This window comes from Varroa jacobsoni, unplaced genomic scaffold (genome assembly GCF_002532875.2).
Source record: "Varroa jacobsoni isolate VJ856 unplaced genomic scaffold, vjacob_1.0 contig02243, whole genome shotgun sequence".
Taxonomy (NCBI): Eukaryota; Metazoa; Arthropoda; class Arachnida; order Mesostigmata; family Varroidae; genus Varroa; species Varroa jacobsoni.
Genome location: NW_019214782.1, coordinates 15,670 through 41,735, shown reverse-complemented (window position 1 = coordinate 41,735; position 26,066 = coordinate 15,670). Strand labels below are relative to the sequence as shown.

Genomic DNA, 26,066 nt, shown 5'->3' with positions numbered 1-26,066 from the left:
TGATGTACGGCTCGGATAGCAAGCAATTCGTTAACTGGCCGAAAAGGTAACCTGAGAATACCATACAATTGTAAGACCTCTTCAATATATAGAATACTATCAGAAATTAGAAGCCTGAGCATTCGATGGGTTGTAAAGCACACAAAGTGGTTTCTTATCGACCTTCAGTGCCTCGCCAGGCACCAGGAAATGCTTCGCCGCATTGATAGGTGCCTACCAAGCTATCATAGGTAACAAGAGATGGTGTTCCTACATCAATATTGAGCGGAAAAACAACTGGTAGTGTGGTTAGATACGCCCTACTTGAACTAAATTTCCATCCCAAAAAGAATATGATTTGGTTACCGTCATCCGTACAGAAGCATGGTAGCGTTTCGAGTTTATATATATTTATATAGGAATCAAAATAGAAGATTTACTCTATTTGTTTGTCTTTTGTTGCACTGTTGTTTTCAGTTATTCTTTGTTGCCGTTACTACCATTACTTAGCATAGCTAAGCGCCGCAGTTTTGACTATTTATCCCCTATGCAAAGACAACATTGTATCCTGTACATCTTTCCGACAACGGTTAGTCATTTGAGTTGCCTTCTAGTTGTGTTATTTCGAGTGCCGTCGCCTATTTCCTCACTATGTGCGTATGCAGTTAGTTAGCATCGGACTGACCGATAGACTTGTCCTCGTAGAGAAATCGTAATTGCAGCACGCTCGTGGTGGTTGTACCGTCTGCCCGCCCCGTCCGGCCCCGTTCCTCTATCGAGATCTCTATCCACTCAGAAAGATTACATTGATTTTCTTGACCACGCTGACAAAGGGCACACCTTCCTCGCCGTTCCAGTTGTCGACGTAGTAAAGCTTTGTCAAGTATCCTCCTTCGAAGGCAGCGATTCGTGTATTGGGCTATCCTATGAAATAATGGATTAGTGACAATGTATCGTTATCATTGTGGTAACCGTAGCTGTTTTTTGTTGGGTCTACCTTCGTTTTGTGCCCCACTAGGCAGTGTTTCACAGCGGAGAGTGTCATTTGTAGCGTTAAATTTTGAAATCGCTGAATCGTTGTTTGAATGATTACATCCATTTGTTTAACCGAAGTTCTTACTATTGTTGCCGGTAAGGTGTGTACTAGTTCAGTGTGCCTAGGAACTTCAATTTGTCATACTCGTTAGAAAAATTTCATATTTGTTCCTCAGTCTTTATATAGGAATAAGATGTTGAATTATTGCGATATATTATTATTATTTCGGAGTTTGCTTTGGCCTGTTTCTTGGTGACTGTAAAGTGACATTTTTATATTTTACATTGCAGTCCTGTTTTTTTACCTGTATTTCTACAAACAAACTGTTATGGCAGTTAAGTATGCTTTTTATAAACTTTTTTATACTCCGGAAGACAATTTAGCCGATGTTCTGTTTCATGCAACCACATAAATCACTAATTAGTTGTTTTCAAAATACTCCTTTTCGGTTGGCAAATAACGTTTTTAATAATAATCATGCGTCAAGTGTTGTTGGTAATTGTTAACTCGAGAAATATAAGAAGTTCCAGCATTATTAAAGTGTAAGCTAACTGCAGGTCAAAAGTTTTAAAAGTTCAAACGCAAAAAACGCCAAAAAGGCTTTAAAAAAAATGCTTATTCAGATGACTTAGCTGGCAACTAATATTCTTCTCCTCGGCAAAATCGGCAATTTCTGTATGAAAGGCCTAGCTGTTTCAAAAATGGCTTCCGACAATATGAATTTGATAAATAAATTTTCGAGCTTCTTAAATCTGAACTCTATTGACAATTTGTCGATTAAATTTGCTAGACTTTTAAGAATCCTCATGAGAACCGGCAATGTCGCAAACCGTCGATTTCAATCAAAAAGAAAGTTTTTCATTTTGGTGGTTTTTCCAGCCCGAAAAAATTCAGTAATCGTTTGTCTCTACCCTGAGAAAACAACGCATTGTTTTTGGTCATGGTTTGAAAAAGACTGTTTTTTTTAGTGCCAAGAATAGCTGATGAAAGCATGCCCATTGCGCCGAACAGACTGCCAAAGTTTCCCCAGTTAGAGCGCACCAGCCTGTATATGGCCTTAGTGCAACCTACTTGCGCCCTCTTTGAACAAATAAATTCACCGAAGAGTTTGGAACACTTTGTATGTGTATCCGATGACCGTGCCAGAGTCCAACAAGCTTTCAAGAACCAAAGCAATAAGGCGGCGGGCCCGTACGGGATACGCTATGAGCATTTTAAGAGGTCATTTATTCTGGCTCCTTGCTGGACTGTACTTTTTAAAACATCTGCGTACTGGCACTTTTTCTCAGTGGGGAACTGCTCTTTATTGGTGATTCCCAAAGGCAAAAATGAGCTAACTTCGTCATCGTCATATTGCAGAATCGTCAAGGGTAGCGTTTGCTACATCGAGATGCTCCGTGCTCGACTGATCAAAAGAGTGCCCGCTCTTGCAGAGAGCAGATAAGCTATTCCAAAGAAACAAGATAGGTTTCGGAAAAAGCGTTCGACGGGAACAGCGTGCAGAATTCTAGTGGCCGACATTAAAGAGGCGCTCAACACTACACTGAGTATTTGTTTACTTCGAAGCTGTATTCAATTCTGCACGTAGAAATGTAGTTTCGGATGGCTCAACGTACATGGGTGTATAAAAAAATGTGCTCACTCTGTTGGCTACGATGTTATAAAGAACAAGATAAGTACAAACAACTAGGTGGCGGAACTGCTTTCTCCTTTCAAACGACACTCTTTGCTTAAAGTGACTGTCTAAGCCTCCTTCCGATCCAGGTAATCCTTAAGATTTTTTGCTGATAGAATAAGCGATCGAAAAAACTTAATGAAGGTCGTTCTCTACGCGGATGACTCGGCCATCAGCGGTTCTACCAAATTTCAAGTGTCGAAAGTCCTGTTTATCATATAGGCTAACAGAAAGGAGATTAATAGTTAACCTGGGTATGACAGGGCCTGCCAACTTCAGGACGAAACGTAGGACTGCAATTGGTGACGCACCGTTTTTGTGACCTTTAACAGATTCCCGTATCACGCACTTCTTTAACTGCTACGCTTTATTTCGCATATTATAGGGACATCCAAGAAAGCCCTATCCGCCTTTTCTAAAACTAGGACCTCAAACTTTTTCTCGTGATATCGCTCCGCCCATTTTAAGTTGGTAGCGCTTTACAGAGCAAATGTAATTCGGTTCGACTCTAGATTAGGGAATCTTAAATTACTTAACTGATTGAATCACCTTGCTGAACCGTATTCGGAACCTTCATCATAGGGCAAGGGATTGACTAGTTTACTTCTTCGCTCACATTTTGCTTTTCACCGAAAAATTGAGATTTTGTTTTTGATCTTGTGGCAACCGAGATTTTTTCCAAACGTATAGAAAGATTGGGCCAGAGGCTAGCCAAACTAGGTGGCGAACTTTTTAATGCGGGAGCAATTAGGATTGTTTAGAATGAGCTTTGTGCCCATCCTTTAATTTACGATTCCCACCACATACAATACATAGACGAGAACTTTTACGAGTCCAACAAGGGGTGTATTTGCACTAGATGTAGGGGAATCGTTTTTGGATACTATGCAGCAAGTAACTGTCTTTCTCATAATGATAACCTTCACAGACCCAGCGCTTAAATAATAAATTTTGACCCTATAGACGTTGTAATTAAGGCGACGTATGAATGAATCGTCGCCATTTATGTTGTAATATGCATCATATATCCTGTGGTAACCCATCTTTATATATACTATATTGTTGAATTTCTCCCGTTAAAGGCGCATTGAAGTTACGTATAGGAAAAGCATATATTCAAATCAATTTCAGTCAGATTGTCACCAGTGAGGAGTTGCAGTCAAGCGGCGTTTTAGTCCATCTTAGTATCGATGATGCCGAAGTATTCATACACGTTTATACAATTCATAACAACTATAAACAGAATATATAATAGGCTATACTATTATTGTTAGAGGCTTTGATCAATAATATTAGTGACAGTCTCTATCAGCAAAGATTTAGAACGGAACTAGCTATGTAGCGACTGGAGCAAAAGTAGGACCACTCAACTAACCACCTACTTTCAACAGGCTAGGTGCATTATGCCGACAATTTATAAATGTTCGACCTAGATATTGCCAAATAACATTGCACTAGGTCTTCGAGAGGTGCTAAAAGATATTGGACAGCTCATAAACGCACTTGTCGTCCAACTTCGAGTGGAATTTCGCGCATTAGTTCGCACATCCAAAGTTTCTACATCTAAAGGAACTTATATGCTCCTACGCACTGCTTTGCGCTTCGTAAACGAATCGTACCTTTATGACACTCCGGTGATGGACCTGAACTGCTATAACAAAAACGATACAGACCGTAACAACAAGCAGAACTGCTCATCAAAAGGGAAATCTAATGTCGCAGAGTATTTAAATGTTCGTTTTCGTGAAGACTAATACAGCAGATTTTTGTTCCTTTAATATTTCAAATTCTGCAGCTGGAATTTAATGCACATTAGTTTTAGTACGAACCTCCTGGTTTATTCAGAGTATGTTCTATTTGTAACAAAGGAACGGCGTCTCTTCAGAATACACGATTATTATGAATGCATCATTTGAAGTAGTCGCTCTTGGAGTATGTTTTGTACTGTCGGCATGATCTAGAGACGAGTCGTTACCATGATATGTCGAACTAAGGGCAAGCTACATCTATGCAAGCAAGTTATAATTTAGGAGCTAGCTATCGGGCTAATCTTTCTTGGCTCTTAGAGCTGCGGCAACGATTTCTGCTGTACAACCAGTGACTCCGTTAGCCTCATAGCAAACATCATCAAAGCGTTAATGAACAACGCATTTTACCCCTAACTATGGTACTATAGCGTTGGCGACCAATTTTTTTTTTGTATTTCTACAGAATTTTTGTCTGCCGTTTCAGTTCGAGTAAGGAAAGCCTACCTAGAGCAGCCCTTCACAGTCACCTGTTACTCTCTGCTCTTACGTATTCTTCGCTTTTAGGCTCATTTACTATAAACGGCTGGTCGCTAGAATTTGGAGATTTTTTACGTTAGACAAAACGTTGACGCATGAACATAAGCACTAAGCGTATAATAGGTATACGCGATAAGCTTATTTGTGCTTTGACTACCGAGCTATGCCAAATTCCGAGTGAATTGAGTTGAGACAAAGGAACATAAATTCAATTAACTTTTTTGGATAACTACAACTTTCCAGTTGATCCAGCGTGTCGGATGGTAATTGTTTAATGTTAAAAGCATTGTGTACGTACGCATAATTCTGGTCAGGCATCTCAGGCCAATAAATAGGACCTCTTTTAAAAATTCCGTTGTTGAAAAAATGCGGCCAACATTAGATTTATTTACACTAGTATAGATTCAGGGTCTAGAAGAGTCCTAAATTATCGGCAATCCCGATGGGGCTGCGGAGATAACATCTGGCATGAATATATGGTAGTCGAAAAGGTTTCAGAGCCAGAAAGCTGTGGGGCACACCAGGAAAAACTGACAAACTTCTTTTTTCGTGATGTAAAATCAGCTGGTGACGATAAATCATTACACTAGCCACGCTATGGGTGATTTCCAACCTTCCCGCTAAACTTTTTACACTCGAACGCAAAAAGTAACGGATAATTAGTCTATGTGAAATTTGGACTGTGTGTGTTTGTTTGTTTCGCTAGCAATATTTTATAACTTAATTCGCACATTTGCTAGAACTATAGCGAATGGTAGCAACCCATATAAAATGTCAATTTATTTAAAGTTACACTAAAAACTAGAAGTTTGCAACGGTGAAGGAAACCCTGCTACGTCAGGTCAAAAAGTTACTTAATTTTACCGAGATCAAAACCGGAGTTCAGCGAAATGTTCATATTATTACATATTGTAAAGTGCGAATATATATAACATCTTTATTACATATCTCCCCCAGTACCGGCAATTTAATAGCGTTGTCATCGCGACTACGTGTAACTAACGTGTCATAGAATACTACAGTTTTATACGCACTCACACATATATATATATATATATATATATATATATATAACCACTCATGTATCTATGTTTGTCGCGGCTAGTAGGTACATTGTCGGTGGACTAGTTGCCAGTTCTTGTAGGACTCACTACAAAATAGAGGTTTATACGTGTGACCACGACTGCTATCTAGTAACGTAGTTACTACAAATAATAACAGTACTACAATTAAACGTGACTGTTTCATTTCATTAGAAGGGAACCTTAGGCTCATATACTATAATATAATTCCAATCATTAATGATCGTTTCGTAAAAGTTTAACATGCATTTCTGTGAGAGGTATCGTTTGGCATATATCAGCGTACATGTAGCTGGTAGAAGCTTTAGTAGCGCGTCTTGCTAAGCAGTAACGCTATTATTACTATTCAATCAGGCAAAAGTGTTTTTTTCATGTCCTATCTGCTAGATGTGCTTGGGATATCACTGAACTTTCTATTATTTTCGTTACTACTTATGGGCTGATGTTGAACACCGTGTTACATATAAGTAGAATGCTGTCAGAAAGTAAGGCTCGCCGGCACCATAGCTACTGTTGACTCTCAAAGAAGAGGATGATTTTCTTTACGAGTTTTCATATACGCCAGAGTACAACAGGAAAACAGCAGTAATCGGTGCCGAGACATTTGTTCTAGCTTTGCGTCTCGACCCAAGTCTTCTTTTCATTGCCTTAAAGCTCCCGGTATAAATCAATAATATCAATGCAGGGCAACGATTCATGGCAGAATGTCAGGCAGTAACAAAACTGAACGCGAAGCTATGCGTGTCCTTGTCAGGCTATTTGGATACGAATAACTGAAATGTATTTGGCAGCATCATCGAAATCAGTGTAAAATAGCGTGGACGCAATATTAGGTATAGTATAGTGAACTTCATTTTGTACCGGAACATGTCTGACAATGGTGCCAGACGTGAATGTCGAAACATTTAGGTAGAATAAATATGAGGTGCTCATTGTAAAAATAAAAAAATACAGTGTTTTGCCATACATTCTGGGTTCTTTGGATTTCAGATATCGGCAACCAGCGCGGTTGAAAAAAGAAATCTTATTGGATACGACAGACGTTCACTTCGGTCCTTTCAACTGACGTGACCAGTCGTTTGATGTCCCTCCATAGAAATAGCATGTGTGCCGAAACCTCTTATTCGGTTCATGTCATTTGTCGGCTTTTGGTGAACCCTATACACAATCGATGGCTCGAGTCCCACTATATGTAGACGTGAGGTAGAGTATGAAGGTTACCATCGACTTATTATCGTAATGACTCGATTCATTTAGCGTAACGCCATGACCGCGCGCTCACAAGAACGCTATTACATTGATTGAGGTTTTAATTTCATTGAAGTCACTGCTAGAGGTTGCTGTGCAGCAAGGAAACACGAAAGAAACAAGCTATTTATGCGTCACTTACGCAGCAGAAGCAAAAATGCTACCAAAATACGTCTCCTAGAGTACATGATTACCCGCTTGAACTTGAGAGAAACTTATTGCACCAAGACGAACTTATTATGTCTGGAAAGTCCATAGTCACTTGTATAATAGTATAAAAAATTGTCGTAAATCGCACGCGCAATTCACTGTGGTAGCACTGCTTTTTCATCGCTTTCCGAGGCCCTACATTATTATAGCGAAGGACATACTATATATATTTCCAGGTCCTCGCCAATGAATGCTAAACTACCGTTGTTATAATAATAATAATAATAGCGTACTTGACCGATTTACAGGTACGAGCCCGGATCGATTTCTGTCACCTGTAGGATCACAGCTGATGGATTTCCTATTTATCCTCCAACATCTCCGTTTTGACCCTTTCTGCTATCCCTGCGTTTCCAGGTATAACTCTTCTACGCCAAATTGTTTAGGTGACACACTTGGATAATTGTTAAACACTTCATTCGATTTATCTTTAATCGTGTTTGTTTAAGCAATTAATTATTTAATCAAATCTCCCAGCGTTGGTAAACGTTCAGATTGTTCTGCCAAGAGTATAAAGTGAGGCCTTTTCGTAGGAGCTGAGACCTTTTGCCAACGATAGCATCTCAATGGGAACGACGCCTGGAGACCGATTTCAATTATTCCGCAAGAACGGATAGCATATATTATATAATAGATTCATGCGAATGTGACTGTATAGTGTACTGAAATGTGCAAGTCGAGAAATTTGAAAAACCCCTGAGTCTCAGTTGAAGTGGAGCCAAGCAGATTCGTCTATCTAGGTCCAACCGATGACCCCTCAAAATCCTACAGAGAATAATTTTTACTATGTAACATTTAATTGCCTGGCTGGTATCAACCGACACACGTTACTTGACAAATGCTTATTGTTTGGCCTTGATAACAATGATTATTGGAGTTACGATGTATTTGCTACTAAACATCGAACATATATCTTTTAATCAACGTGCACGAATTGCATTACTGGGAAATACACTCTGTATTGTACTGATGCGAGGGTAAGAACAATATGCTCTGAGATATTAGGATGAAAACTAGGAGAAGAATGGGTAGGATTCTTTCGTTTTGAACGGGCGATATTTATTCTGGTATGTATTACTATGTATGTGTTTGTAGTGATAGTATTCGATACATAATGGTTCTTGTGGTGGTATGACATCGTTCTATAGGTCTCTGGAAGTAAGAGTTATAGCACTATTGGGGTACGCTCGAGCAAGATCTGATCTGACGGGTGACACAGGAGTCACGTTGCATCGATGAAGGCAAGGAAAATAAAGAAGCGTGAGGCATCAATTCGAGAGAATAATAGAAAGAGAAAGAGACGGGCGATTCGAAAAGCGAGCACTACGCAAGGCATAACGCATACACAAATCCCTAGTACAGCTCTAACTACGTTGCCTTCTGTATCTCCCATTCTCTCCTTCTTTTACCGCTAGTCCTTTTCCCTGGATTTCGTCGTTCGCTTGTTTCTTGACGTGCTCATGTGAGCTGATCCGGTACCACTGCCAACAACTACACGGCGCTAGCGGTTAGTTCGTTTGGTGCATCATAAGACGCCCACAGTGAGCACAGCTCAAGATACCGGCGCCTGCGGATATAACAACGGGTAGTTCGACCAAGCACGCTTAGAATCAAGTAGCCCATGCATCGATAGCTTTCTATGGAATAATGTCACTGCCATAGTACTAGCCACGGGGATCCGAGTAGGTAAGAATCGGGCAGTTAGAGGATTCAAAAAGGAAACGATAGTAGCACTGGTGGTCGAAAGGTAAAGGAGGTGAATAGCAACGAATAGACCGTTTGCTGATAAGCTGACGACTTGCAAGACAAACAGACGCACAGTAAAAGAAAGAAGGCCTAGAAAGATAAAACATGCAAGAAATACTCGTGCAGCTCCGCCACCATTATTCTATAACATCATCTACTGCCACCACCACCGTAAGGGCAGTTTTCTAACAAAATGGCCGCTGTTTGGCGTCATGAGATAGGATGACAATGCACAGCGGCTCGATATTAGATAGAATCAGTAACTCAACATCCGGCAAAAGAAAATGTGTTATAAAAGTTATCGCCAACGGATGTGGAAAACTAAAGCGGTACATTCTACGAGTCTACTGGGCCGTCAGCTTCACCATCTTGTTGACCGCTTTTTTCCACAATAGCTCTCGAACGCCCATGGTTAGTATGCTTACATAAACACCGGCCCCATCGGATGCTATTTTGGGTTAGGAATCGAGAACGGGAGATTTTCTATCATTCAGTAGAAGTTGGGGTTACACAAGCGTGAATAACTTCTCCATGAGATCGTTGCCTACCATCGGCATAAACTCCTGTGATTGTGTAATAAAATAGGCAACGTATTTTTAATCACCTGTTTGAAAGATCATTAACGTGGGCCATAGCCGATTTAGCGACCAATGCAAATGTACAAAATGTGTACCAGCACTATTTGTAGACGTATGCTCAGTCCTCTTCAAGGTCTTTTTTTTGGTCGTCTTACCTGGAAACGTTCCTCACCTGTTCTTATTTTAGTCGTATCAGGTTTAGAAGAAGCTACAATACGCATAAATAGTGCAACGATAGACCCCAAACCCCAACATAAACTTCAATACCGGATCTTTCTCAACAAAAAATTAAGTCAAAAAAACTTTAACAACAAATGTTTAAAACACTAAAAAAAAAAACCGCTATCTCAAACTCAAGAATGAATTGGAGAACTATTACTGCTTGTCAGAGATAGTCTAAATCCTGGTAACTAATTGGCTAGAATTTATGTATGTTTTTTGCTTTCCACGGTTTAGTCTATTTGTTATCACAATATGTGTTCTAGATAGGTGCGTTCGTTATCTCATATAATCTGAACTTCTGATAAACTGTAAATTGCTGTTCTGCGTTTTAATGTTATCAAATGTTACGACTAGATTAAACTAAAGGACCAACTTCACGCATTTAAATACTATTTGCCTTGTTCACTGCATGTTTTTGGGTATATTTCTATCAGTTTGCACAATGTAAGTACATGCCTTTTTCACTTTTAAGCTTCGATAAACTCCCACTCATTGCAGCCCGTGTGTCCACATACGTTCCCCCCCCCCCCCCCCCCCCCAAAAAATTACAAAACACAAATTAGCCAAAAGACGAAAAGTAAATGGATTTCATAATCAGACAGACTAGAAGCGTTAATAAGTATCGAAATTCATTGACACATTGGCTTTATACATATGACAGAGTAATATAACTGATATATATATATAGTTAGTAGGCAGGTATAAACCCCTGCGTAAAAAAAAGTATATTATTTAATAAGAAAAACAGGTAGAACCTGAAACAGCTCACTGTAACTTCTGCAACTTGTTAACAAATATCTTCAACTATAAACAAATTATAAAAACCCAAAGAAGGCGAAAAATAAAAATGGATGGTCGGACAACTAAATATCAATAACACTGATAAATATAGCGGATAAATAGCAAAATAGTAAACCGCGAAGTTGCATACTCCTAGAGCAGAAAACTAATACCAACCACACGAGCAGCGTGTTCAGGATATCAGTAATTATCTTCGTACATGTCCACCTGCGATCACTGTAGAGTGAAGGACTGCTCTTGAGTCCCTGTAACTCGTCAGGTCTGTTCGAGACTTTTTCTCATTACAAGAAGTTTACGTACGATTAGCAACATCAGAGCATAATTACTACCTTATGTAAACCGAGTGTGAGGTTTAGCTGGTTGGACTTATTTCTTTTGAGATCAATACTCGCAGATTCTCAATTCGTCTATTAGGGTTCACTCCAGATCAGCTCAGATCTTCAAATAACGGTACTAAAGATTGATAGAAGGCAGTTGCTGGTGCTACCGGATCATGAGACCGGGGTCACCCGCTTCCAAATATTCTTAGGGTCAGGTGATGAAGGACGTAAACAAGCTCACATCACTTTCTGAGAACAATCTTATCTTCTTTCCTTCTATACTGTAGATAACCGCCGTATAGGTTACTAATGTGTGGTATGCCGTATGTTTCAGGCCAGCAGTGTAGATCCTATGTAGCCTTACCGGTTTTATGAAGATAGCTTTGAAAAGCTTTCGGGTGGTAAGCGCAATCTAAGCCTGCTTCTTAGGGATGATGTCGCTCGTTGCCGCACCAACTAAGCACAATGAGGTACTGCCTCCAACTCTTTTTGCCACATTCTCAAGACTTTGCCTTCCGCATCATCTGTCGGATAGTGCCAAAAAATGCGTCTTTTTTTTTAACTCTTAGGTCAATGAGCAAGGCAGCGTTTGTGCTAACCGTATTACAGGCTTGATAACCCTAGAAGAATACGCCAAAAACTCCTAAGTAGCTTGTTAATCATGATTTCTATAGGTTACGGTAATGTTCACACTTTGATTCTACTATCACTTGCTCTTCCCTGATCCATGGGTGTTTGGTAGTATTTAGGGAATTTCCGTGAAGGTTCTAGTAGCGACTTGATTGGTATGAAGCTCTCCTGTCATCGCGTTATCGAGCTGGATGCCTAGGTACCACATTTATTTTGCCAGATTTATTCTCTTTCCATTCAAAGTTAGTGCTAGAGGCTGGCGTTTTTCCCTACTGATAAGCAGTGTAACCTTCGACGATGCAGGGGCCAGATATAGCATATTTTTCATTCATATTAAAATCTCCTTCAAAGTTCGATTTACTCTTCTTTGGAGCTCTTCTGGCACCCGGACATGAACTGTGACAGTTCATCATTGCTAAAGGCAATGATTTCCAGGTCTAAAGGAACATCGCTTAACTTTAGCTCCCCGTCATACGCTAGGATTCACAGGACCCAGAATAGACCCATGTGGAACTTCTACTATTATAAGAAGGACATTTTCTCCATTGACTACTGATCTATCCCGCGAATAATCCAAAACCAGAGAGACTAAATATTTGGAAACTTTTCCTTCCTTTAGATATGTGAACACTCTTTGCCACGGCAGGCTATTAAAAGTATTTTTAACACCTGGGAGAAGTGTGAGAAAAAGGTCTCTTGCTTTAATCGAGTTTTCTCTTACCTTCTCAGCTCTTCTGAGAGCTCTATCAATTGCTGTGAGCGTCAGTCTCATATTTTCAGAAGCCATATTGACTCTTAGACAAAAACCTTTTCCTTCGGCAAACTTTCTGAGCCTTTGTTCTATATGGAGTCAATGTTTTTCACTAGCGTCCGTAGCAGGCATATAAGTCTGTAGGAATTCTTACCTGTAGAAACCCCGACTTTTTTCCACTTCAGTGGAAAGCAGTGTGAGCTGAGAATCTATGTAGCAAATACAGCAACCATATCAGAGATGTTCTTGTAACTACGGCCGGGATTTCGTCCAAACCCAATACTTTATTCGTTTTGATTTGTTCTCCTGCTTGCCATACCTCTTCCTCGTAACAGGTGGGATCTCTTTCTCACGGTCTGGGCCTGTAAACTCAGCTCGATCGACAGGCTAGTAAGATGGAAACAAGGACCTTAATGCCCTTATTTTCTCTTCTTTTTGCTGAATATACTTCTCTTTTTCTGATGTTCTACTCAGATCCCCGCCAATGACAACGGGCTTATAAAGGCAATCCAATGAGTCTTTCCGTATTTCTTGCAGAAGGTTTCCCCAGAAGCTTTCCTTACTATCCATGATATTTATCTCAAGTGCCGCTTTTTCGTTGCCTTTAATTTTCAATAGTTTTTTGGAGCATGTCTAGCTCCGACTCATTGAAGTTTCTTGCTAGTTTAATTAAATGATGCTCGACACTGAGCATTTTTTTCATTCCACCAATAGTTTGGTTGTATTTTTGACTTGTCTTATTCACAGACTTTTACTAGGAGCCGCTGTAAATTTTCTTCGTTCTACGCGTCTTCATATTTTTGTAGTCAGCATTTTATGGCCTCTCTCGTTTTTTCTCTTTTCAGGTGTACGAGAGACATTCTGCTTTTAGCACACTTGCTTGCTCGCCTGGGATGTACGGAGAACCTTACAGCATTATGATCACTTAGAGCTTGCTCCTTTTCCAGCACTTCTTAGGCATCAAGCCGGCCACCTAATCTCACATTTCATGAGCTCTCTAAGGGAGGAATTTGGGTGCCTCTGAAAGGCTGGCAAGCCGCTTGCGCATTGCCAAGTCTTGTGTGGCCACTTTAGCGACTGCCGACTTCTGTCTGTCCTACAAGCTCCCCCTACCTCGGATGCCGCTCTGAGGTCCCCGCCAATGATCACTAAAGCAATTCCTACTTTAGTCAACAATTTCTGTCCGCCATCTAAAATCCTGTATAAGCTTTCCATTATCCCATTAGATGCAAACTAGGTTTCCAATCCGTACCCAGGAAAATCTCTCCTCACCCAGCTACTCGTGACAATCCCTCCTTGGTCTTTTATACACACTATATTATCGAAGCTGCATGCCATTTATTGGCTATTCTGTAGGCCAATGTTAGGTTCGCTAGTAATCAATAAGTCAGCCGCATTTTTCTTAGATCGTGAGATATTGCACTCCTGCGACAGTTTAATTGGAGCACTGTGATCATTGCTCACGTGTTCTAAAACGTCTTTTTTCTTATTGTTTCTGTTGGGTAGGGGAGCTATTTCCTCATTCCTGGTGTACTCTTTTGTGCTTGCTGTTTTGAAGTTATCGCTCTTAATAGCTGACGTTTAGGGAACAGGCGCTGCAGCCAGTTCCCTTTTTTTTTCTTTTGTCGGCGTTGGTATCTGACTAACAAATGATTTACCTATAAAATTAACCTGTATTCACTTCTAAATTTCCTTTACGATCTTCTCCGCATTTTGAACCAGTTATAAAATTTGCGGAATGGTCCTCCACACAACCGTTGTAGCAGGAGGGTTCACCTCTGCAGTTTTTAAGAACGTGTCCTAGTAATTCACACCGGTAGAATCTTTTGGGAGATTTCGTCATGGTTTAGTTAAAACATTCAAAGGTTTTGCACTTCATTTTTTGAACTGGCAGGCAGCATGGCACCATAACCACTTTGGTCATTTCGTGAGCGACCCATCCTATGCACAGTTTACCCTTTGCTAAGATTCTGTTTGCTACTAGAGGGTTTGTGAACTGGGCTCCAGGCGACTAGTAGTCAATAGTACCCTTCATTGGTTTATTAACAACGAAGCAAGCCTCGTTTACCCCGGTGCCTTCAAGTTTTGCGTCCGGTATTGTCCTTAAGCGTTACATATGACCGTTGGCTCCCAGCACAAACGAACTGTGTCTACGCCCACATTCGAACCCAGACCACAATGTGTCCCTAAGATTAGCAGACAAATATACGTTACCTACTAAAATACTACGGGGATCTTCACATTGACTCTAGCATTATTATAGGCGTGCAGATTTTACACGCCATTTTCCTCACCTCGCTTCATAGGTTCTTATATAGGTTAAAGTCTTTGCCTTTTCCGTTCGGACGAACATGGAATTTCTTAGCTAATCTACTAATATATGTAATCGAGCGCTAGAGCCTGTGGACAGCTTTCTTTTTTTACTCACGGAATTTTGACCCACATCTTAAGAGTCAGATATTCCATATAACTCTTCAGCTCCCTCTGTCTCTCTTTATATGGAAACCTTTATATTCGTCCAATATCCGGAAGCGTTTGGGTCTATCGGTTGCATCCTTTCGCCATCCGGACGTCGTGAGACTCGGGGCAAACACACTTTCCAGGGGCTAATCCGTCCAATGGAACCCGAGCGTCGTATATAGTAATGCCTTTTGATTTGCAGAGTTGGCTACAGGATTTCAAATGTTTGCCTATCTCAAAATTATTCCCCATCTTCCGGCATGCCACATGTTTAGTTTGGCAGACCGTGTGTACGATTTAAAAGGCTTTAGGCCGCGCTACTACAAGACAAAAAGAAAGCCCATCTATGAACAATTTTTCCAATCCTTCTCTGCAGTGCTGATAGAAATATAAATGTGTAAATTCGTCCGATCACACCTCAAGGTAGGGCTAGCGTTCGGCTAGGATTCAGGCACTGCAATAATCATGATGCAAGGAATTATTGGATAGAAAGGAAGATAGTAGCAAATCGCCAATATTCGCACTTTGTGCCTTTATTAAATCATTGAGTCGCTATTTTCCTCACAATGCATTAATACACTCAGCCCAAAAAGGTACTAACAGCTCCAATTCCACCAATTTTCAAGAATCTAGGTCACGCACGACCGCTCTGTGCGTAACTGAAACTGGATTTTACCGTCGACTCTTGCTGACAATTTCCAACCTTCATTCTTGGTCCTCTAAAGTCTCAAAGGCACACAAATAGGAACAGCCTTGCAAAATCGGGCCAAAATCAAGGTACTAGAATGGCCGGGTATTGCAATATCAAGGTCAACATAAAGGAAGGCTAGAGTGCTGATCATAGTGGCATTCCAAATTAATATTTTCTTTCTTGATAGGGGAAGAGAGTAAAGTTGTTTAGCCTACTGCCGTCATCGCTGTGCAAATAAAGCGGTTTTCTCAAGCACGAAAACTAAGCGGATCTGAAGGCTCTTGCTAAAATCTTGCTAATATGATACTAGCTAGAATATTTTCCTACAATTTTGACACAGGATAGCCCGTATTCCGTCATGCTTGTAGATTTAACATACCGCCAAATGCGACGGATTAGAGCGACGTAACCAGGGTGACTAATGTGCGTGTTTTTAATTGCATTATCATGGTAGCCATGAACACACGTCATTGCTGGTTTGAGTAATAGCTTTAGCGAATTATGATCATACCGTTTCATAAGTTTGTTGGAAAAAACAGGAGAGACCAGAAAAACTTACGAACACGATAGCCAACAACCGATAAATAGCACTTCACAATGAGGCTGACACCCTTCGAGGTAAGTCTGCTTTATTCGCGTTTCGGCGGAGATCTGAATTGGCCCCATGAATGGGCCTCCTCCTCAATGAGCCCCGTAGTAACATTTCGCGGTTAAATCCGAGATAATTAAATATACGAGGAGCAACTGCTGGCTGTGAGGCGCGGGTTGAGAAAAGCCTGCGGAATTACTAAGCGTGTATCTAAGTGAAACAAACATATACGCATGACGCAGTTGCTTGGAATAGTTCAAATTAAAGGAGAGGGGACGGCATTTGGGTAGAGCTTTGCACAACTGAGGACTTCGTATTATCTCTAGCCTTATGGGCAGTTTTACATATTGCATTGTAGCTAAACTTTTGAGAAATTCAGTGTGAGCTTCTTGATAATATCTCTGGTGCTTTGCAGGGAGTCAGCTCCTGAACTTCTCGAGCGCCTTTGGATGTGCGGAAAAAGTTTTGAAGTTCTATGCGATACAATAATTAAATGGATAACATATTTGCCTGCTAACTTTAGAGATATGTTGTGGTCTAGGTTCGAACCCGGGCTTAGGCACATTTCGTTTTGCGTTGAGAGCTAGCCATCTGAGGGAATCTCTAACGGTAATACCGGATGTAGAACTCGAAAAATAGAGAGGACTCCATGAGGAGTCTCCATGAGGGGATAAGTACATATGCAATCTCAGTAGCCAATAGTATAGTTCAAAGGAGAAGTTGGACCTTATACACTTCAAAGAGATGCGTATATTGAAGCATAAGATTAGTTCGGTTCATTTATGGAGCCTTAACTGAATGAAGTTCGTCGTCGATTTAAAGTACCTCTAATAGCGTTCACTTCTAGCTGGTAGAAGTCTGTAGGTTCGTGGTCTGCTGGGCTCTCTATAAAGAAAGCCAGCGTAAAACTTCACCTTTTGCGGCGCTCGAATTAAGCCCTATTTCACCCGCTAAAATTAGGACGGAAATCTATTATAACACTAGGTTAGAGTCTTTACCGACTCTGCCACTTCATCTACCACAGATTGAGAGGTTACTCTACTGACTGCGTCAGATCTTTAGTAGCAAATGAATGAAGGATAGTTTTTGCTGTAAGTTGGCTATAGAAAGAACGATATGTCTCAAGGATGCGTGCGACGGTTGCTTGTAGATTTATAGTTTACAAAACCATATAGTTCAAAGATATTTGATCCTACTAAATAAAGCAACTAGTTTTTTATGACTGTATTGGGAATGGCTTTGAAATCCATTTAGACGAGCGAGTGCATTCAGGCCCATTGTATGGTAGCCTTGACACAACCTTGCCGCGCGCATCTCAACCAGTGAAAACTTCAAGTATTAGTTTCTTCTACTTATATCTAGCTATTACTATCCATAATGAGAAAAATACAAACAATAGGTATAAGGCGCCATCCTCTATTTTACATGTTACAAGTGCGCGTGAAACAGGACGGACCGAAATTAATTCCCATTAAATAACGTCGATGACTTTAGTCAGTGCGTGTGCTAATGTCTAGGATAGCACCAAACGAAAGGGTTAATAGGCCAATGATTTGCTTAAGATAGAAATTGTCAGATCTTTCTTGACCAAAACCCTTGTTGCATATCTAGTTACCAAGGATTTGGCAACTATTATTATGTCATCATCAGATGTCGCTTGCTCGACATCATTAATTGGACACGAACTTACCCTGAAGTTCGCCAGGGTGTTCAGCTCGCATAGCTCTTACAAGCTCTACCTACGTTATAAATGAATTTGATTAATAGAAAACTTTGACTCAACTCTGACAAACTTACAAAAACCTTCTTCATGTATTTTAGATGCAAGTCGTATACTATTTTTTCCAACAATTGAAGTAGCTGGGAAGCGGATGTAGTCGAGTAAAAAATGAAGCAATATACAGATCTATGGCCATTATGGTACGCCGCAAGAGTAAATCGAATTACCGCAGGTAGGGACATTCCGTTCTGTTTCCGGGCTACCATTTGCGGGACAATAGGGAAAAGTGCAAATAAGGTAACCCACGCCTGTGTATCGTCTTGGAACACTATGTGCAATTTCGCAAAGGCTTCTGCAGTTGAGGGACTCGTATCGCTTTTGAGATCAGTTCAAGGCGCAAATTCAATATAACGCTGAAAATCAGCCACAATCTTAACAAAGAAGGTAAAGGCTACGCATATTGGGGAGTTGTAGTGTTCCTCTGCCAATTAATATCTTTGCGTTTAAGACTATGCGGCAAAGAAAGTACGGCGGCTTGTCCTTACATTCTTCAACCAAGAAAATTCTAGTATGAAAGGCCCCGGCCAAACGTCGCCAGAGACGAGGGGTCAGAAGTTCCCGGCCTTTGCTGATTAACTTCGTTCTACCACGGTTGCTGCTACGCCATCTAGTGACCGACTTTAGTAGCTCAATGAATGGTAACAAAAGGGTAAGAAGATTTACCAACTCAATCACCATCGGGCTACGCATTCCTGGATACTGCGCTAGCTTCTTAGCAAACTGAACCAAAGTGAAAACGCTATTTGCCTGGCTTGTCGTTGTCCAATTATCTGAGCCATGGGTTTTGGTGTTCCTTTATGACCGCCGTCCGTTAACGTGCACTGGCCAAAGAACGGACAACTCGATCTTTAACGGGGTGGTGACGGGTCTGGTTTCAATCCTGAAAACCAAAATAAAAGGCGTACTTTATCAACTGGTTTCGCTTCCAGTCCTCGCCAATGAGGAATAATTTTTCGGCAAGGCGATTCTTAAAGGATAAATTATTTTCAGGATTTTTGCAATGGGATGATCTTAATTTTTCACTAAAGAAAATTTCATATAGTGCTATATGTCTGCAGGGACACAAAGCCAGTAAGTTTCGACCACGGGTACGTGGTCGATATTACATTGTTATACCACAAAATTAACGTTTAGTTGAAGTACTGTTGAAACAAGTACTGATATAGAGAGATACTTGAGGTAGGAAAAAATGTGTACTTGGAGAGTATTGTAAGCAAAGACCCTTTAGAGGAAAGTGGCCCGGTATCCGTATATAAGGTTTACACATTAACCTCCGGGCAGTCAGCATTGACGTCTCCTTGAACGATAAGTGAAATTGTAATCTCGGTAACCCTGACCAGGAGAATATTCAGACTATGCTCTCGTTACATATACGACCACAGCTGGCGTTGTGCTTGCCCTAGCACTCTCAACTAACGCGAAGTTGCTAGCGGGGGTGCCTTGATGCCACTGGGTTTTTATCCAGTTGGAATTAAGCAAACAACAAAGCTGTCTGCTCGCTTATTTAGTGTCGGTTCGCCAATCGATAGATCTTCGCTCTCTCTCTCTCTCTCTCTCTCTCTCTCTCTTTAGGTTCAGATTTAGGGCGACTAAGTAGGTGGTACATACGTTGTTGTTACAAAATTATCTACGGGAATATACGTGATATTACACAGGTTGGCGGTCAATGATTGGACGTTAAAAGGGCTACAGTGAAGATTAACTACTTCGTACATTATACACCGATCTATTTTGAATAACCCCATTCTGCTACACCGGCTAAATTTGCCCTTAGATTTATCAGTAGGTTGCTGAGATTGTCAAACTATTTTAACTTGTTAGCACATAGGTTTTCTTGCGACAGTCGGAGCTGTACGAATGTTTAACTGTATTATCTTACGATTAAACACTACCAGTTTTAATACAGTTATTAGGCGATTCTGTCTTAGTACGAAAACAATATACGTGTGGTCGCTTCCATTGTCATAGTCGCTCTCTTCATCCTACCTGTACGGCAATGCTTTTATGTTGATACCTTAACTGAATGCAGAAGATGAGCTATTCAAACACTGGTTGCATAGAACAGAAAGCATAAATGCATGAACAGTTGATAGATAGGGACCCTATAATCGTTCTTCTCTGTTCTACGAGGTTAATTGTTGCGGTTTCTGGTCCTTTTTTCTGGGACCGCTACATTATATGGGATCTTGCACTATTTCTTCGTCTTTGCCGTCCGACAAGTTTCGACTGTTCCGCTGGACAAAGCACCCTAGTTTATTCCCTGGTTAGTCATTTCAAAGGATTCCTCTGTCACTCGATTCCCATTGTGACCGCAGCGGATGCAGTGAGCCTTCAATAGATGCGAGTATCAGCGACGAAAGGGAAAACATTTCGTTGCTTCCCTCATTGCGTCAATCTATCGAGTGCGAATTCCGACTATGACTTCTGATGGAAAGTCTTAACATCCTTTACTTTGCCGAATCTATGAAGTCTGTGAATAGGTTGCGGCGTTGGCCTTTGGGACGTATGCCCTTAGGCCCTGCCAATAGACTGGCTGCCGCCAGCAAACTGGGGTGCAAATGGTTTCCTCAAGGCAGTAACGTCAACGACTATCCGCATGGACAGATACGACAATGGGACAAAATGGACCGAGAAACTTGGCCAGCCACTTAAAGATCTGATTTCCTTTTTCTTCACTACCCTGAAAAAACGTGTCGCCGCAGAGTTCGTCTGGCAGAGCATCTCAGCCAAAAACATAGAGAGAGGGGACAAGGGAAGAGGCAAGGGTCGGAAGATAGAGCAACGGTCGTTATAATAAATGCTAAACCAAATCACTCTAGTTTACGTTAAATATATCGAACTGTCCAAAAGTACGGACAACAATGGTATGGTATATCCTTATCAATGAAGCCTTCAATATAGATGCATATCTGAATATTTCAAATACTCTAACGCAGGAGTTTACAGCAAACGTATATGAGTAGTGAAGTTTCTGAACGGGTCTTTACTATATGCATGCCGGGCGTATACCTGTATGTCTCGTCATTCATTTTGGCACACCTGCTTATGTACGATACGGGAGCTCGTTGTATTTGTACCTGCCTCATAGCAAGTCAGCATTATTTATTTTTTGGCCTATATTAGCCTACAATAAAGGTCCGCCCAAGTTATACGATAAGCCTATGTCCTCTTCAGTGTATCTAGAGCAGGTTAAACTGGATTTTAGGTATATCTATCGTGTAGCTTTTCATTGAAAACTATATCATAGAAGAACAGAGAAATATTTTTTGAGTTTCTATACACTTGCTGGTAAAATTCTTTGATAGTAATTCCATCATGGCAGCTTTTCTACGAATGCAACGAACAGTAATACGTTGTAGCCACACGGGAATTTTTTGTTCGCACGCTGATAGCTATATATTGAAATACAGGTCGGCTGTTAGTAAAATATTAACAAGTGACAATCTACCGAAAAATTCATGAAACGAATGCAATACAGGCAACTAGTTTCACCAGCACTATTTACGGTCCTAGCCTGCATACGATATTTTAAACTACACACATTTTTGATGGTCTACCGTATCTCAGTTTGACTTCTATTTGAATGGCCCCACTGTTGCTGAAGGCTAAATTAAGGACAAGTCTAATTACACCAAATATGGACATGGCGTGGATTTATTATATTCATTATTACCTAGGCACAGATGTCATCAACCCCTGTGGTCATTCTCAAGTTCAAAACGAGTGAACTAATGTCTCATTAATAGCAATTATTGATGAACTATTTATGAGACTGCTATTCATTCGCAGTGGTTCGGCCTAGGCCAGACCCATAGATAACTACTGAACCCATTTTTGGAGCCTCTGTCCCGCAACAGCATAACATTGAAGAGCCTCCTTTATCTGTTTACTTCCAACTATCCAAACAAGATCGGGTAATCATAGTGGATTTTACAAGCGTGATGCGATCCGACCGTTGGCAGGGGTATCAACTCCGTAAACGTAAATAATCCTACATCATCGTTGTTTAAAGACTAGGATAATTGGACTTCGTCGTCAGCTTTTTGTCCTTGTTTATGAAACTGAAACTCTGCAGCGGGTGTTTGAATGCAGGAATGGCCTTTTTCTTAATAGCAATTTCCAATTAAGCATTGTTATTTCTAGGCTTTTTGTAGACGTGCTGATTCGGTCCGTAGTTAGATGGTCTGTCCATTATCGCTAGCGTCACCATGCATGCCAAACAATGAGTTGCATTGCTTGTATGTATAAAGCCTATAGTAACTGGCCTGTTTTGCTTTAATAATCCGAGCGAAAAGATAGAGGATTTTCCAATGCTATGCCGCTGCAGGAAAATGACATTAACGATGGGGTGAAGCGAGTCAAGGAACGAATCGTTCAACGACGCGGATCAGTCCACCCATCCGAGGTAGTATCTGCAGCTTAAATACTATGAATAATTAGAGGTTCAGTTTGAACAACGAAAGCTACAATAAATATCAGTGACAGCGAACTGTAAGTATGAACGAAGGGATAAGAAAATATCCTATTTATTCAGAGCGATGCAGCTGATTTATTGTTTAAACCGTGACCCAAAGCATTGCAGTAGTACTGATAAGTACAGACAGTATATCGGTTAGGGAACTGGACAAATGAATTGATGGGAAATATAGTATGCGGTAATACTAGCTTTTTGGGTTTTCGTTTAGTAATTGGTTTTTTTTTGGGGAAAGATGTGTACGGCTTCAAAACATTAGGCTTTAGGGTTCCAATAGATTTGCAGAAAGTACTGAAGATTGCTTTCCTTAATATATTTGAAACGTTCTCAAAGATGACACGCCTTGATTACCCTTTAATTTCATCCGAATTAATATATGATCGCTTTGTTAATTGGAAGAGCTGTGAACGGAAAAAGATATGTAAAAGTATTTTGAGGAAATTTCGAATTGGGTTTTGTGTGACGTTCGGGTTCACTGTTGTAAAAACTTTTGATATTATTTTATTGTCTCACCGTCCAAAGTTACATACCGACACATAGTATATTCGTTGCTCCTAACGTAGCAAACATTTCGACCTTAAAACATTACACATTATCACTATGAAATATTATTGATAAAGCACATTGTTACTGACGAGTGTGCTTCATATGGATTAATACAAGCTACTACGAAGACAAGAGGTTATTTTTCATCTTCAGGCATGGCCTCCAGGACCCCACAAGTGCCCAGCCTAGACCAAGTATAAAGAGCAGATCACAGACCGCTACAATTGAGATTGGTAATATCCTAGAGCGAGTATCTGTGATGGATCAATCACGTTCACGGTCGGTATGAAGGAGAGATTAGTTGCCGATGAACAGATCTGTATTTAGCATTGAGCAGAGTAACAAAATGCGTTCCGTATAGCTGGTTTCATTCTCGAGTGAGCTTTTGGCTACTAAAAGCACTGCCATCGTGCAATTAAACGTACAATGTATTGTTAAGAGTGCATAGCCGGGTCAGCTGACAAGCTCGACTACGTGCTGTTTGTTCGTTTAATATTTTAGGGCTACATACAACATCTGTGGTGTTAATGTTGTACATATACTTATGTTCGTACCCCTCATATATTGGTAATATGTACGCAAGGTTCTCCCATTAAACGGGTTTAATGTGCTAGTTGTCATGGTAGGCATGCGTCCATATGCTGTTCTTAGTACATCAGTGCTTCGATTTTTGCAATTCAGTCGAAAACCTACCACTGTCTAATATTTTCGTATTAGTCAAACCCTCACTAAAACCGGAAACTTCCTTTTTGTGATTTTCAAAAAATGCGAACCGATGAAAGAAAATAGACTTTAAAGCCTAATCTCAGTAAGATTTTTGCACTTTTTGTCCGCTTTGAACTGTTTATTTTTCTTGAGACTTTTGTCCTGCTCTCCGTCCACTAATTTAATTCCGCTGAAATTTTCGTATATAACGTAATTTTTAGCGATAGGTCACGTCTATAATATCAATTGACGTACGGTTGTTATGTTATCTCTGATTAAGAAAATAATTTTTCGAAGACGACTAGTGAGTGATGTCTATCGAACTGAAGCTGTATCCACAGTAATAGTAGTGCGTTTATATTGAATAAATATCTATCGTCGGGACACTTCTAATTTATATCTATGTATATGTACAAAAACAAAGAAAATATTAGAATGATTGTATAAGCGCTTGAATCCGTTGGCCAGCGACAAAGTTAAGCCAGTCTTCTCCAATTGTATAGTATGATGCTATTGATTAAGTATTGAATTTTTTATAGCTATAGGCTCATTTATATTATTGACAACGGAGCGTAGATAGCGAATTGTGATAGCCGAGAGGAAAAACGGTACAGATATACCTAATGCTTGACCAAGCCGTGAGTATGCAAAAACATCTAAATGATGAAATAAAAATTTTTAAAAACAAACGGTATAGATTCACTGCTCTGTATGCAGGGGTAACCGGAAGTAGAGCAGACAGTATGGCAGCTATCGGACAGCCTCGATGCAATCAATGTTGAAAAACTTCCCTGGAAAGTGAATCTAAGAGTATCTATGCGCCACAGGACGTAGCTAAGGGCAACAGAGGTATTTCCACCGTGATTAGCAGTAGCAGCGAAAAGCAGCTGAAAGGAACGTGTGTAGACAAAAAGGTTGCCATTTAAGGAACCGTTGCCTAGTCAAAGTTTAGTATTCCATGAGGCTCGCGGGAGGCGAAAGGCAAGAAGTACAACAAAACGCTACTACGACCTCGTCGCTGGCTTTGATTAACAAAAACCAAAACCAAAACCGTGCACCACAACACAACCCTTTCTAAGAAATCCCGTTCGATAAATTAGACACTGCGGTCATTAGAATTTAAGGACGCTTCCTGCTACTGTTATTGTTGTCTTTAGCCAACCTCAGCGTCATCTTTTTTAATATTAATTTTCTGTACTATATTTCACAAAGGACTTCTCCTGAGCATCAACTAGATTGTGTGAGAAGAATTCTTATGCATCGAAAAAATCATTTCTACTTATATACGCTCCGCCAATAACGATAGAGGCCACGTCACCTTTGAGCCTTTACTGAAAGGATGTACTTTAGATAAATAGTTTTTTTTATAACATATCTTCAACTGTCGTCCTTTAACGTTAAATTCCGGTGTTATAATGATAATCTGGCGTAAGGGATTCGACCGTATCAATTATTGTGCTCAGGCAAAAGTAAAAATTACTTAATCGTTTTGTCTACACATTTCCATTCCAGATCCAGCAGAAAATGCTCCTTGCATCCAGTCAACGACAAAGCTGACCCATATGTGTGCTCCCATATATGCAGCCATGGACCTCCAAAGCTGATTTGAAGACCCAGCAGGCTTATATATTAGGTAATCGTAATGGTACTAATAGTTTTAAGCCAAAATTAAAGCAACTATTTTTTTTACATCATAATTTCGACTCTAAATAAGCGCTACTTTGATCTATTTACGGTATTTTACGGTAACACCAGCCAGCCACCAGAATTCACAGTATAACTTCTGCGATTTCTGAGCCAAAAAATGTGATAAGTGATTGTTGCACCCTTTTATTGAAGCTCAGTTAACCCTATTAGGGGGGTTTTGCAAAGACCGAAACAAATTATGGTCTAATGATGCTAAATCCGGTTGGTACTGTGGACGCATTCGTTTCTCATAGAAGTTGTCTCAGTTCTTGCCGGGTAGCCAAAATGTGCACGGCGTGACTCTGTCAAAGTAAAAGTCTGCATTGTGCCTGTTCGTTAACTCTGGTTAAATTTCTTTAATAGCTTGTTATAATTTTGTTGTTGACAGTAGAGGGTCAAATTAATCGTTTTGCTAGACGCCAGCAGGTCATGACACACCCTTGCTTTCGAATCATACCAAGAAAATATTTTCTTCCGCGCCAATTCGAGCTTCACCACAGATTTGCAAGCTTTTCCTCGCCATAATCACGATTCTTTTTTTTTGTACATTGTCCTATGTGATCCGCTTGTCC

General features: G+C 40.4%; 1 long non-coding RNA gene across 1 annotated transcript; it reads left to right on the top strand.

Moving 5' to 3' along the window:
• The first annotated feature begins 877 nt into the window (after positions 1-877).
• Positions 878-25,834, top strand: LOC111272435 (uncharacterized). Its single transcript, XR_002687510.1, has 4 exons — positions 878-1,115; positions 7,048-7,260; positions 7,764-7,872; positions 25,321-25,834. It is a non-coding gene; the product is annotated as an uncharacterized LOC111272435 (long non-coding RNA).
• Positions 25,835-26,066: the final 232 nt, after the last annotated feature.